We start from the raw sequence: 14,090 nt of genomic DNA, 5'->3' as shown, positions 1-14,090 counted from the left end.
TTGTTTTCTCATTACACTGCTTTCTTTTAACTTTCTTATTGCTTGCTGTAGCCTTTTTGAAGTTATGTCAAAGTTTCGGAGCAGGGGCTCTGCATTTAAGTAAATCATTTGAATGAATGAATTAATATATACTGAATGGTCACTTTATTAAATAAATAAAAATCTTATTTGTATAGCGCCAACTTATTCTGCAGTGCTTTCAGTACCAAGCTGGGTACTCATTTTACAGACCTCGGAAGAAGAGAGGGCTGAGTCAACCTTGAGCCGGCTACCTCAACCAAGCGGGGATTGAACTTGCAACCTTCAGGTCGTGAACGAGAGCTTAGGACAGCATTTCTGCTGCCTTAACCCTTTGCAATCCAATTTTGGATTCAGGGTTTCCTAGGGGGCTTTCTTTTTCTGCCATTTCACAATGGTGCCATCTGCTGGCTAGAGCCAGTACTGCAGTATGCGACATGCTGAAGAGGCCCCCAACAACAGAGCAGCCAGTATTATATAGTAAGAATACCCTGCCGGACGTCTTCCGACATCGGAGCTGTACAGCCTTCAATCAGAATGTCTTCAGATGTCAGACAGTGGATTGGAAAGGGTTAACACACTGCTCTACACGGGCCTCTATTAGAAACACAATTGGAGATTCCTTGGGAATTAAACCCTTGACCCTGGAGTGAGAAAAATTTCATTGGGTTAAAATGGGAAAATTGAGCAATTCGAGTGATTGCCAACAAGGTCTGGTCATCGGTGCTAGGATTGTTGAAGCCAAGATTTTAAAAACCACACACCTTCTTGGATTATCTTGTGCAGTGGTTTGGAGAGAATACTAAGAATGATGGGATTGAGGAAAAACATCTGACGAAAGGGAGTATTGTGGATGTAAGGAACTTCTCGCTGAAAGGGGTCAGAGGAGGATGTCAAGAATCGTTCTAATGAATGATCAAGCGAATAATAGCTGAAGATTGGTGCTCCAAATAATTCATCTGAATACATAATAAATGTTTGCACATAGAGATCCTATGTATATGCCGTCCTTGGTCAGATTTGAACATGGTGCTGTAAGGCAACAGTACTAACCACTGAGCCACCATGCTTCTTCATCCTATTTATTCTGTTTCTTTTTTACCCTGAGGAGGAGGAGGAGGCAGAAGCAAGGTGGCTCAGTGGTTAGTGCTCTTGCCTTTGCTCAGAATTTGAATGTTCTCCCTGTGTTTGTGTGAGTTTCTTCTTCATAATAATAAGTCACCTTTATTTATATAATGCATAGATTTACTAAGGAGAAGGAAAGGAAGAAATAATTTTAGTGGGTTTGGCCGAGATGAACGTGTTTCCATCAAACCAAACTTTTAGCAAAGTCCGACCCCAAATGGAGTTTGACTGTTTCAGTTCACTCAACACTAATCAGTAGAGATGAGCGGACGTACTCGTTTAGGGCGATTTTGCAATTGAGCACCGGTTTTTTAAAGTAACTGACTACTTGGGCGAAAAGATTCGAGGGGTTCTGGGGGCCGGCATGGTGGAGCGGGGGGTAGCAGTGGGGAACAGGGGGGAGCTCTCTCTCTCTCTCTCTCCCCCCACTCCCCTCTGCAACCCCCCGCTCACCCCTGGCGCCTCCCGAATCTTTTCGTCTGAGTAGTTAGGTACTCGAAAATAGCGCTGCTCGATTGCGAAATCGCCCTAAACGAGTATGTTCGCTAATCTCTACTAATCAGCAATGTAGATTCTATAAGGGTATGCTCCCACTGGCGGATTTGCTGCAGTTGAAAACATTCATCGCAAATCTGCACTGTTTTGGGAGGATTTCGATGCGGAATTTGGTATGCATGTGCAGCAGATTTCACCCTTTTACTTGAAAGGGTAAAAATCTGCTGTGGATGTGCTGTGAATTTTTGCAACTGTGTATTATCCTTCTAGTATAATGCTGTGTTTGTATAATAGTTAGAAGGCAGCGGTTAGGCCGGCTTCACACAGGAAAATTTGTATTGCGGGGCCCCGGGTTCCGCAGCCAATACCGTCCATAGCATGCTATGTAAAAGCGCTCACAAATGAAGTCAATGGAAGACGTACGACCCAAGAACCTTCTGCAACTGACATTGCAGAAAGCTCGCAGGACCGGCATCATCACCTAGAGCCGGCGCAGGACGGCGAGCCGTCCGGACTATCTACAGTACAAAAAAGACGACGACTGGACAGGTACACGGGTCACCGGCCGGCCACAGGGTCGGATTCCGGTGCAGGATCCCGCTTCCGGAAATTCGACACGTTTGTGTGCTGGCGACCTTAAAGGGGTTGTCTCGCGGCAGCAAGTGGGGCTCAGCACTTCTGTATGGCCATATTAATGCACTTTGTAATATACATCGTGCATTAAATATGAGCCATACAGAAGTTATTCACTTACCTGCTCCGTTGCTAGCGTCCTCGTCTCCATGGTTCCGTCTAAATTCGCTGGCGGCTTGCTTTTTTAGACGCTCTTGCGCAGTCCGGTCTTCTGCTTTGAGCACGAGCTGCTTCAGTGTGCTCGCCGCTACAGCTCTTCTGCGCATGCGCAGACGAGCTGTATCTTCTCGGGAGCGCGCTGGAGCGGCCATTCTGTTACCATCCTCTCTTAGAGGAAGGTGCAGAGCCGCCCAGCCGCCCAGCAGAGCCGCCCAGCCGCCCAGGTAAGTGATGGGTGACGGACTGATGGGGGTGACACGTGACGGACTGCCGCTGTGGCCCCGGAGCCTACCGCTGGGCCCCGGAGCCTACCGCTGTGGCTCCGGAGCCTACCGCTGGGCCCCGGAGCCTACCGCTGTGGCCCCGGAGCCTACCGCTGGGCCCCGGAGCCTACCGCTGGGCCCCGGAGCCTACCGCTGGGCCCCGGAGCCTACCGCTGGGCCCCGGAGCCTACCGCTGGGGAGCCGGGGCGTAGCGCGGGGGAGCCGGGGCCTAGCGCGGGGGAACCGGGGCCTAGCGCGGGGGAGCCGGGGCCTAGCGCCGGTTACCTGCTGCCTGGCGGTGGGTGACTGGTCGGCCGCGTTCAATCCGGGGGTCCGGTCGGCGGCTGCGGGGCGTCTGGTTGTCAGGGAGACACAGCTGGTAGCGTCTCGGGAGCGCGCACGTTGGGCTACAGCAAGCGATGGGAAAAGAGCCGGCGGCCATCTGGGGGAAACTTTTTATAAGTTGCTGAAACGCTGGAACTGTAAGTACAAACCAGCTAGAAAAGTCATTTACAGGGGGGCTTAGTAATGTATGCTTAATAAGGGGGACTGGGCAAAAAAAAAAATTTCACTGCTTCCTCGAGACAACCCCTTTAAGCTGTGTTGCCATGCTTTGTTATGTGTACGCTTTTGTTTACAGGAGGAGTTTGGGTAAATATATCTTGTTTTTAAACAATATATTCCAATGTTATGCCATAGGGACCTGCACTGAGTTAATGTAACATGCAGTGGCTCTCAGGGATTTAGTCAGACCGTACCATACTCCTCTATGGCATTGGGGGGTAATGGCCCCAGATGTCATGATTGGTGGGAATTGGTGGGAGCCAACTTATTCCGGAGCACAGCCCAGAAGAAATGCAGTCCTAAGCTCTCGCTCACAAAGGTAGCAATTTCAATCCCTGCATGGTTCAGGTAGCTGGTTCAAGGTTGACTCAGCTTCCATTCTTCAGAGGTTGGTAAAATGAGTACCCAGCTTGGTGGGTGTGTAATAAATAAATTATCCGAAAGCGCTGCGGAATAAATTGGTGCTATACAAATAACAAGTCCCTTTCCCCCATATAGAGGTGTAGCTTCCCATCAAGAACTGTACTAGTTTGCAAATAGTGTGGGGACAAGACAAGAATGATGTGATCGAAGAAAAACATTGGACAAAAGCAAATACTATCGATGTAAACAACTTGTTGCTGAAAGGGGTCAGAGGAGGATGTCAAGAGCCGTTGACAAGACACGATGATACAGTTAAGCTAGGAGGGCTAACTGGTTCTTGAGCCACTGGGACCTCGGTGTGAGCATCTTCCCTTTGGGTTGGCTGGTGCAGGAGAGAGTGTGTTGGACAGAGACTGTGACCAAATGTGGTCTGAGATCGTTGGGAGTCCAAACATTCTCAGAACACATCAAGACAGAAACGAAAGTAGACCACCAACCAGTCACCATGAAATGGGTATTAGTTAAGCACAAAGGTATTTTATTGAGGCTGTCACTCTGAGGACATGCAATTACTTTATAAGATACCCGTGTTTCCCCGAAAATAAGACAGTGTCTTATATTAATTTTTGTTCAAAAAGGTTTAACTTTTTTACATGTATAGCTGCCTGGACACAATTAAAAAGTCAATTTAAATAAACTGTTAGCAGGGCTTAATTTTGGAGTAGGGCTTATATTTCAAGCATCCTCAAAAATTCTGTAAAATAATGCTAGGTCTTATTTTCAGGGAAACAGGGTAGAAATGCCCCTTTAACGTTTGCACAGTTACTTCCTTTGCAGTGATATCTACTGTACTACATCCAGTGTTCTAATGGGGAAAGCGTCTCTATTTTTCCTTCTGAAGTAAGGCATCAAGCTTCACAAAAACAAGTTTAGTCCCTTTCTGTGAAAAACAGAGACAGGAGAAATAGAGGAGATTATGAGAAGCTATAGAAATGTATTACATTACAATGAAAGTGAGGGGCACAGCCTAAGCTGAACAGTGAGACTGATGCAGCTTATTGCATTAAAGAGCCTGAGAAAGCACTTGATTTGTAATATAGATCACAAGCACAGAGGAGCATCGCCGCTCCAGCTTTTACTGCATGGCCTAAATTGGTTCTAAATATTACTTTAGCCCCCTGTGAAATGTTGATCTAGGCTGAGCCTGTTTCTCTTGTTCACTGGGCTTAGGCTTGTTCACCAGCTGTCAATGGAAGCTATACAACTCTGATCCCTATCTCGCTCTGCTTCACCACTGTTCAGAAGGAATAACATTCATGATTATGGGGATTTCATTGCAGCATTTTTTCTCCCTCCCCACACTCTAATTGTATGCATTCAGCCGACACTTTTGAGGTTTTTTATAGCGATAGAATGCAATAATGAAGGTATGCAAATAAACATATGTCTTACTTACAAAGGATTCTAGGATTAACCATTTTCAGCGCCTCTACTTTCCTTTATGAGCCTCATGTGGCGCAGAGTGTTAAGGCAGCAGAATGAAGTCCTAAGCTCTCGCTCACGACCTGAAGGTTGCGGATTCAATCCTCGCCTGGTTCAGGTAGCCGGCTCAAGGTCGACTCAGCCTTGCATCCTTCTGAGGTCGGTAAAAAAAGTACCCAGCTTGCTGGGGGGTAAAGATGACTGGGCAAGGCAATGGGAAACCACCCCGCAAAAACAGTCTGCCAAGCAAATATCACAGTGTGATGTCACCCTAGGTGTTGGTCACGACTTGGTGCTTGCACCAGGGGACTTTACCTTTACCGTACTTTCCTTTGCTCATACCACTTGGGGAACATTGCTAATAACTTTCTGATTTAGTAATTTAGTTGCAGTGAAGCATTATTGAGAGATAGCATTGTGGTACTGCTCCAGCATAGACATAGAGACAGAGCACCTTAGGACTCATACTCGGGTGCAAGGAAACTCGCTGTGCTGTTGGCGGGTGACAGACGGAGGTGGCACATTTTTATCAAAAATAACTTTTACTGAACAATAGCATTAATTACAATAAGTCACTCCATAGGAGGATATTAGAGATGAGCGAACGCGTTCGTCCGAGCTTGATATTCGTGCGAATATTAGGGTGTTCGGGATGTTCGTTATTCGTAACGAACACCATGCGGTGTTCTGGTTACTTTCACTTCCTTCCCTGAGACGTTAGCGCGCTTTTCTGGCCAATTGAAAGACAGGGAAGGCATTACAACTTCCCCCTGCAACGTTTAAGCCCTATACCACCCCCCTGCTGTGAGTGGCTGGCGAGATCAGGTGTTCGCCTAATATAAAAGTCGGCCCCTCCCGCGGTTCGCCTCAGATGCGGTGTGAGTTAGATGAGGGACAGTGCTGTTTATACCGGAGCTGCTGTAGGGAAAGAATTGGTAGTTAGTGTAGGCTTCAAGACCCCCCAAAGGTCCATATTAGGGCCACTGATAGCTGTGTGTTGGCTGCTGTTAGCAGTGGCATTTTTTTTTTCTCAAAATCGCCTCTGCAGACCGTTGCACCTGGCATTAGGGACAGAAGTGCTGCATAGGCAGGGAGAGTGTTAGGAGTGAGTGTAGCCTTCAAGAACCTCAACGGTCCTTTCTAGGGCCATATTTATCCGTGTGCAGTACTGTCCAGGCTGCTGTTAGCTGTGCTGCATTTTTTTTGGGCTTCTCAAAATCGCCTCTGCAGAGCATTCCACCCTCCATTGATACTGCAGGGAAAGAATTGTATAGGCAGGGCCACAACACAGTTATTATTCATAGAATATACGCAGTGCTGCCTGTTGGTGGGAAAAAACTGAAAACAAATCTATTTGTCCAGCCTCTGTCCGTCCTTACGGGCGGTGGAGACGTGTGAGCTGCGTGAAGAACAGTGCTAAATCATACGCACCCAGCTACGCTTTACTGCTGGCTTCGCCATTTGCTTTCCTTAATTGGGAAAAAAAATACCTGCTCTGCCAGAGTTATAATAACTCTGCTACCCTCACGTTCTGTGACACATAAGCAGGGACACAGCACAGTTATTAAACTTCTCATGTTCATAGAATATACGCAGTGCTGCCTTTTGGTGGGAAAAAACTGAAAACAAATCTATTTGTCCAGCCTCTGTCCGTCCTTACGGGCGGTGGAGACGTGTGAGCTGCGTGAAGAACAGTGCTAAATCATACGCACCCAGCTACGCTTTACTGCTGGCTTCGCCATTTGCTTTCCTTAATTGGGAAAAAAAATACCTGCTCTGCCAGAGTTATAATAACTCTGCTACCCTCACGTTCTGTGACACATAAGCAGGGACACAGCACAGTTATTAAACTTCTCATGTTCATAGAATATACGCAGTGCTGCCTTTTGGTGGGAAAAAACTGAAAACAAATCTATTTGTCCAGCCTCTGTCCGTCCTTACGGGCGGTGGAGACGTGTGAGCTGCGTGAAGAACAGTGCTAAATCATACGCACCCAGCTACGCTTTACTGCTGGCTTCGCCATTTGCTTTCCTTAATTGGGAAAAAAAATACCTGCTCTGCCAGAGTTATAATAACTCTGCTACCCTCACGTTCTGTGACACATAAGCAGGGACACAGCACAGTTATTAAACTTCTCATGTTCATAGAATATACGCAGTGCTGCCTTTTGGTGGGAAAAAACTGAAAACAAATCTATTTGTCCAGCCTCTGTCCGTCCTTACGGGCGGTGGAGACGTGTGAGCTGCGTGAAGAACAGTGCTAAATCATACGCACCCAGCTACGCTTTACTGCTGGCTTCGCCATTTGCTTTCCTTAATTGGGAAAAAAAATACCTGCTCTGCCAGAGTTATAATAACTCTGCTACCCTCACGTTCTGTGACACATAAGCAGGGACACAGCACAGTTATTAAACTTCTCATGTTCATAGAATATACGCAGTGCTGCCTTTTGGTGGGAAAAAACTGAAAACAAATCTATTTGTCCAGCCTCTGTCCGTCCTTACGGGCGGTGGAGACGTGTGAGCTGCGTGAAGAACAGTGCTAAATCATACGCACCCAGCTACGCTTTACTGCTGGCTTCGCCATTTGCTTTCCTTAATTGGGAAAAAAAATACCTGCTCTGCCAGAGTTATAATAACTCTGCTACCCTCACGTTCTGTGACACATAAGCAGGGACACAGCACAGTTATTAAACTTCTCATGTTCATAGAATATACGCAGTGCTGCCTTTTGGTGGGAAAAAACTGAAAACAAATCTATTTGTCCAGCCTCTGTCCGTCCTTACGGGCGGTGGAGACGTGTGAGCTGCGTGAAGAACAGTGCTAAATCATACGCACCCAGCTACGCTTTACTGCTGGCTTCGCCATTTGCTTTCCTTAATTGGGAAAAAAAATACCTGCTCTGCCAGAGTTATAATAACTCTGCTACCCTCACGTTCTGTGACACATAAGCAGGGACACAGCACAGTTATTAAACTTCTCATGTTCATAGAATATACGCAGTGCTGCCTTTTGGTGGGAAAAAACTGAAAACAAATCTATTTGTCCAGCCTCTGTCCGTCCTTACGGGCGGTGGAGACGTGTGAGCTGCGTGAAGAACAGTGCTAAATCATACGCACCCAGCTACGCTTTACTGCTGGCTTCGCCATTTGCTTTCCTTAATTGGGAAAAAAAATACCTGCTCTGCCAGAGTTATAATAACTCTGCTACCCTCACGTTCTGTGACACATAAGCAGGGACACAGCACAGTTATTAAACTTAGATAATTCATTCACTAGAGGCAGTGGGGCCTTTCGTTTTCCAAAAAGGGCAAAAATTATATTTGGCCTGCAGTCTTGCGCCAATTTATTTCCTGCCTGTGAAATCAAATCACTGGTAATACAGCATGCTGAGGGGTAGGGGTAGGCCTAGAGGACGTGGACGCGGCCGAGGACGCGGAGGGCCAAGTCAGGGTGTGGGCACAGGCCAAGCTCCTGATCCAGGTGTGTCGCAGCCGACTGCTGCGCGATTAGGAGAGAGGCACGTTTCTGGCGTCCCCACATTCATCGCCCAATTAATGGGTCCACGCGGGAGACGGTTATTAGAAAATGAGCAGTGTGAGCAGGTCCTGTCCTGGATGGCAGAAAGTGCTTCGAGCAACCTATCGTCTACCCGCAGTTCTGCGCCGTCCACTGCTGCCAATCCGAATCCTCTGTCTGCTGCTCCTCCTTCCTCCCAGCCTCCTCACTCCACTACAATAACACCTGCTCAGGAGCGGGAGCACTCCCAGGAACTGTTCTCGGGCCCCTGCTTAGATTGGGCAGCAGCGGTTCCTCTCCCACCAGAGGAGTTTATCGTCACTGATGCCCAACCATTCGAAAGTTCCCGGGGTCCGGGGGAAGAGGCTGGGGACTTCCGCCAACTGTCTCAACAACTTTCTGTGGGTGAGGAGGACGATGACGATCAGACACAGTTGTCTTGCAGTGAGGTAGTAGTAAGGGCAGTAAGTCCCAGGGAGCAGCGCACAGAGGATTCGGAGGAAGAGCAGCAGGACGATGAGGTGACTGACCCCACCTGGTGTGCAACGCTTACTCAGGAGGACAGGTCTTCAGAGGGGGAGTCAAGGGCATCAGCAGGGCAGGTTGCAAGAGGCAGTGCAGTGGCCAGGGGTAGAGGCAGGGCCAGACCGAATAATCCACCAAGTGTTTCCCAAAGCGCCCCCTCGCGCCATGCCACCCTGCGGAGGCCGAGGTGCTCTAAGGTCTGGCAGTTTTTCACAGAGACGCCTGACGACCGACGAACAGTGGTGTGCAACCTTTGTCGCGCAAAGCTCAGCCGGGGAGCCAACACCAACAGCCTCACCACCACCAGCATGCGCAGACATATGATGGCCAAGCACCCCGCAAGGTGGGACAAAGGCCGTTCACCGCCTCCGGTTTGCACCCCTGCCTCTCCCCCTGTGCCCCAACCTGCCACTGAGATGCAACCCCCCTCTCAGGACACAGGCACTACCGCCTCATGGCCTGCACCCACACCCTCATCTCCGCTGTCCTCGGCCCCATCCAGCAGTGTAGTTCAGCGCACCGTTCAGCCGTCGCTTGCGCAAGTGTTCGAGCGCAAGCGCAAGTACGCCGCCACGCACCCGCACGCTCAAACGTTAACCGTCCGCATCGCAAAATTCATCAGCCTTGAGATGCTGCCGTATAGGGTTGTGGAAACGGAGTCCTTCAAAAGTATCATGGAGGCGGCGGCCCCGCGCTACTCAGTTCCCAGTCGCCACTACTTTTCCCGATGTGCCGTCCCAGCCCTGCACGACCACGTCTCCCGCAACATTGTGCGCGCCCTCACCAACGCGGTTACTGCCACGGTCCACTTAACTACGGACACGTGGACAAGCACAGGCGGGCAGGGCCACTACATCTCCCTGACGGCACATTGGGTGAATTTAGTGGAGGCTGGGACAGAGTCAGAGCCTGGGACCGCTCACGTCCTACCCACCCCCAGAATTGCGGGCCCCAGCTCGGTGCTGGTATCTGCGGAGGTGTATGCTTCCTCCACTAAAGCACCCTCCTCCTCCTCCTCCTCCTCTGTCTCACAATCAAGATGTGTTAGCAGCAGCATGTCGCCAGCAGTCGGTGTCGCGCGGTGTGGCAGCACAGCGGTGGGCAAGCGTCAGCAGGCCGTGCTGAAACTACTCAGCTTAGGCGATAAGAGGCACACGGCCCACGAACTGCTGCAGGGTCTGACACAGCAGACCGACCGCTGGCTTGCGCCGCTGAGCCTCCAACCGGGCATGGTCGTGTGTGACAACGGCCGTAACCTGGTGGCGGCTCTGCAGCTCGGCAGCCTCACGCACGTGCCATGCCTGGCCCACGTCTTTAATTTGGTGGTTCAGCGGTTTCTGAAAAGCTACCCACGCTTGTCAGACCTGCTTGTAAAGGCGCGCCGGCTCTGCGCACATTTCCGCAAGTCCCACACGGACGCTGCCACCCTGCGCACCCTGCAACATCACTTTAAGCTGCCAGTGCACCGACTGCTGTGCGACGTGCCCACACGGTGGAACTCTACGCTCCACATGTTGGCCAGGCTCTATGAACAACGGAGAGCTATAGTCGAATACCAACTCCAACATGGGCGGCGCAGTGGGAGTCAGCCTCCTCAATTCCTTTCAGAAGAGTGGGCCTGGTTGGCAGACATCTGCCATGTCCTTGGTAATTTTGAGGAGTCTACCCAGGTGGTGAGCGGCGATGCTACAATCATTAGCGTCACCATTCCTCTGCTATGCATCTTGAGAAATTCCCTGCAAACCATAAAGGCAGCTGCTTTGCGCTCGGAAACGGGGGCGGGGGAAGACAGTATGCCGCTGGATAGTCAGGGCACCCTCCTGTCTATTTCTCAGCGCGTACAGGAGGAGGAGCATGAGGAGGATGAGGAGGAGGGGGAAGAGACAGCTTGGGCCGCTGCTGACGGTACACCGGCTGATTGCCTGTCATCCTTTCAGCGTGTATGGCCTGAGGAGGAGGAGGAGGAGGAGGAGGAGGATCCTGAAAGTGATCTTCCTAGTGAGGACAGCCATGTGTTGTGTACTGGTACCCTGGCACACATGGCTGACTTCATGTTAGGATGCCTTTCTCGTGACCCTCGCGTTGCACGCATTCTGGCCACGACGGATTACTGGGTGTACACACTGCTCGATCCACGGTATAAGGAGAACCTGCCCACTCTGATTCCCGAAGAGGAAAGGGGTTCGAGAGTGTTGCTATACCACAAGACCCTTGCGGACAAGCTGATGGTAAAATTCCCAGCCGACAGCGCTAGTGGCAGAAGGCGCAGTACCGAGTGCAAGGTAGCAGGGGATGTGCGTAGATCGAGCAGCATGTACATCCCAGGCAGTGCAACAGTCTTTAAGGGCCTGGCCAGCTTTATGGCTCCCCACCAAGACTGTGTCACCGCTCCCCAGTCACGGCTGAGTCGGCGGGAGCACTGTAAAAGGATGGTGAGGGAGTACGTAGCGGATCGCACGACCATCCTTGGTGACGCCTCTGCCCCCTACAACTACTGGGTGTCGAAGCTGGACACGTGGCCTGAACTCGCGCTGTATGCCCTGGAGGTGCTTGCTTGTCCTGCGGCTAGCGTCTTGTCGGAAAGGGTGTTTAGTGCGGCTGGGGGAATCATCACAGATAAGCGTAGCCGCTTGTCAACCGACAGTGCCGACAGGCTAACACTCATCAAGATGAACAAAGGCTGGATTTCCCCAGACTTCTGTTCTCCACCAGCGGACAGCAGCGATACGTAAGCAATACGTAGGCTGCACCCGCGGATGGAAGCTACGTTCTCTCTCACCATCCAAAACGGGGACATTTCTGCTTCATCAATCTGTGTCTAATATTCCTCCTCCTCCTCCTGCTCCTCCTCCTGAAACCTCACGTAATCACGCTGAACGGGCAATTTTTCTTAGGGCCACAAGGCTCACTCAAATAATTTTTCTTAACAATTTTTATAAGTTTCAATGCGCTTAAAAGCGTTGGAACTTTAACTTGAACCAATTTTTCGTTACACTGGGCTGCCTACAGGCCTAGTTACCACTTAAGCCACATTAACCATTGCTTACATGGAACGAAGACTGCGCTCCCGCTATACTGCTGCTTCAGAATTGTTACTGGGGCCTGTCTTGAGTGCTACTATTGCTTACATGGAACGAAGACTGCGCTCCCGCTATACTGCTGCTTCAGAATTGTTACTGGGGCCTGTCTTGAGTGCTACTATTGCTTACATGGAACGAAGACTGCGCTCCCGCTATACTGCTGCTTCAGAATTGTTACTGGGGCCTGTCTTGAGTGCTACTATTGCTTACATGGAACGAAGACTGCGCTCCCGCTATACTGCTGCTTCAGAATTGTTACTGGGGCCTGTCTTGAGTGCTACTATTGCTTACATGGAACGAAGACTGCGCTCCCGCTATACTGCTGCTTCAGAATTGTTACTGGGGCCTGTCTTGAGTGCTACTATTGCTTACATGGAACGAAGACTGCGCTCCCGCTATACTGCTGCTTCAGAATTGTTACTGGGGCCTGTCTTGAGTGCTACTATTGCTTACATGGAACGAAGACTGCGCTCCCGCTATACTGCTGCTTCAGAATTGTTACTGGGGCCTGTCTTGAGTGCTACTATTGCTTACATGGAACGAAGACTGCGCTCCCGCTATACTGCTGCTTCAGAATTGTTACTGGGGCCTGTCTTGAGTGCTACTATTGCTTACATGGAACGAAAACTGCGCTCCCGCTATACTGCTGCTTCAGAATTGTTACTGGGGCCTGTCTTGAGTGCTACTATTGCTGACATGGAACGGACACGTGGAGAGGACACGTAGTGCCTCAAAAACATCCCCCTCCTCCTCCAACAGGGAAAACATTGTTGGCAAATGCCTTTGCATTGGTTCGTCTGGTGGCAGTCCAAGAATTTCACCTTTACCGACACTACAAGAGAGCCCCCCCACCATCCCCCCGCCACGGCCCACTTAATCCTGGCCACATTCCGAAAACCAACAAAATACAACCGTGCTACTAGGTCCGCAGTCACCACCACATTACCACCAACGCGGTTACTGTTAAGGTGCATATAACCACGGACACGTGGAGAGGACACGTAGTGCCTCAAAAACATCCCCCTCCTCCTCCAACAGGGAAAACATTGTTGGCAAATGCCTTTGCATTGGTTCGTCTGGTGGCAGTCCAAGAATTTCACCTTTACCGACACTACAAGAGAGCCCCCCCACCATCCCCCCGCCACGGCCTACTTAATCCTGGCCACATTCCGAAAACCAACAAAATACAACCGTGCTACTAGGTCCGCAGTCACCACCACATTACCACCAACGCGGTTACTGTTAAGGTGCATATTACCAGTCTGACTGGGGCATGCAGACACCTTGACAGAATGAATAGTGTGTGGCACATAGGTTCCCCATTGCTATGCCCACGTGTGCAGCTCCTGATGGCGGTGGCACAGGATTCTATTTCTCATTGCTTCTGTACAGCATTGTGGGCTATCGCTCCGCCACTTTTAAAGAGGGTCGCTGCCTAGCCGTGCCAACCTCTGCAGTGTGTGCCTGCGGTCCCTCGTCATGGCAGACGCAATTCTAAATAGACATGAGCGTGGTGTGGCATGAGGGCAGCTGAAGGCTGCCCAGGGACACTTTGGTGTGCGCTGTGGGGGGGAGGGGGGGCGGTTGGTCAGCATGTAACCCAGGAGAAGTGTCAGTGGAGTGTCATGCAGGCAGTGATTGTGCTTTGTTGGAGGTAGTGTGGTGCTTAGCAAAGGTATGCCATGCTAATGAGCGCTTTTCAGAAGTAAAAGTTGTTGGGAGGGGGGGGGCCCACTCTTGCCGCTATTGTGGCTTAATAGTGGGACCTGTGAACTTAGGATGCAGCCCAACATGTAGCCCCTCGCCTGCCCTATCCGTCACTGTGTCATTCCCATCACTTTCCTGAATTGCCCAGATTTTCACACAT

Source organism: Eleutherodactylus coqui, chromosome 2 (assembly GCF_035609145.1).
Source record: "Eleutherodactylus coqui strain aEleCoq1 chromosome 2, aEleCoq1.hap1, whole genome shotgun sequence".
NCBI lineage: Eukaryota > Metazoa > Chordata > Amphibia > Anura > Eleutherodactylidae > Eleutherodactylus > Eleutherodactylus coqui.
The sequence above is the reverse complement of the archived record's forward strand: the minus strand, read 5'-3'. Positions refer to the sequence as shown.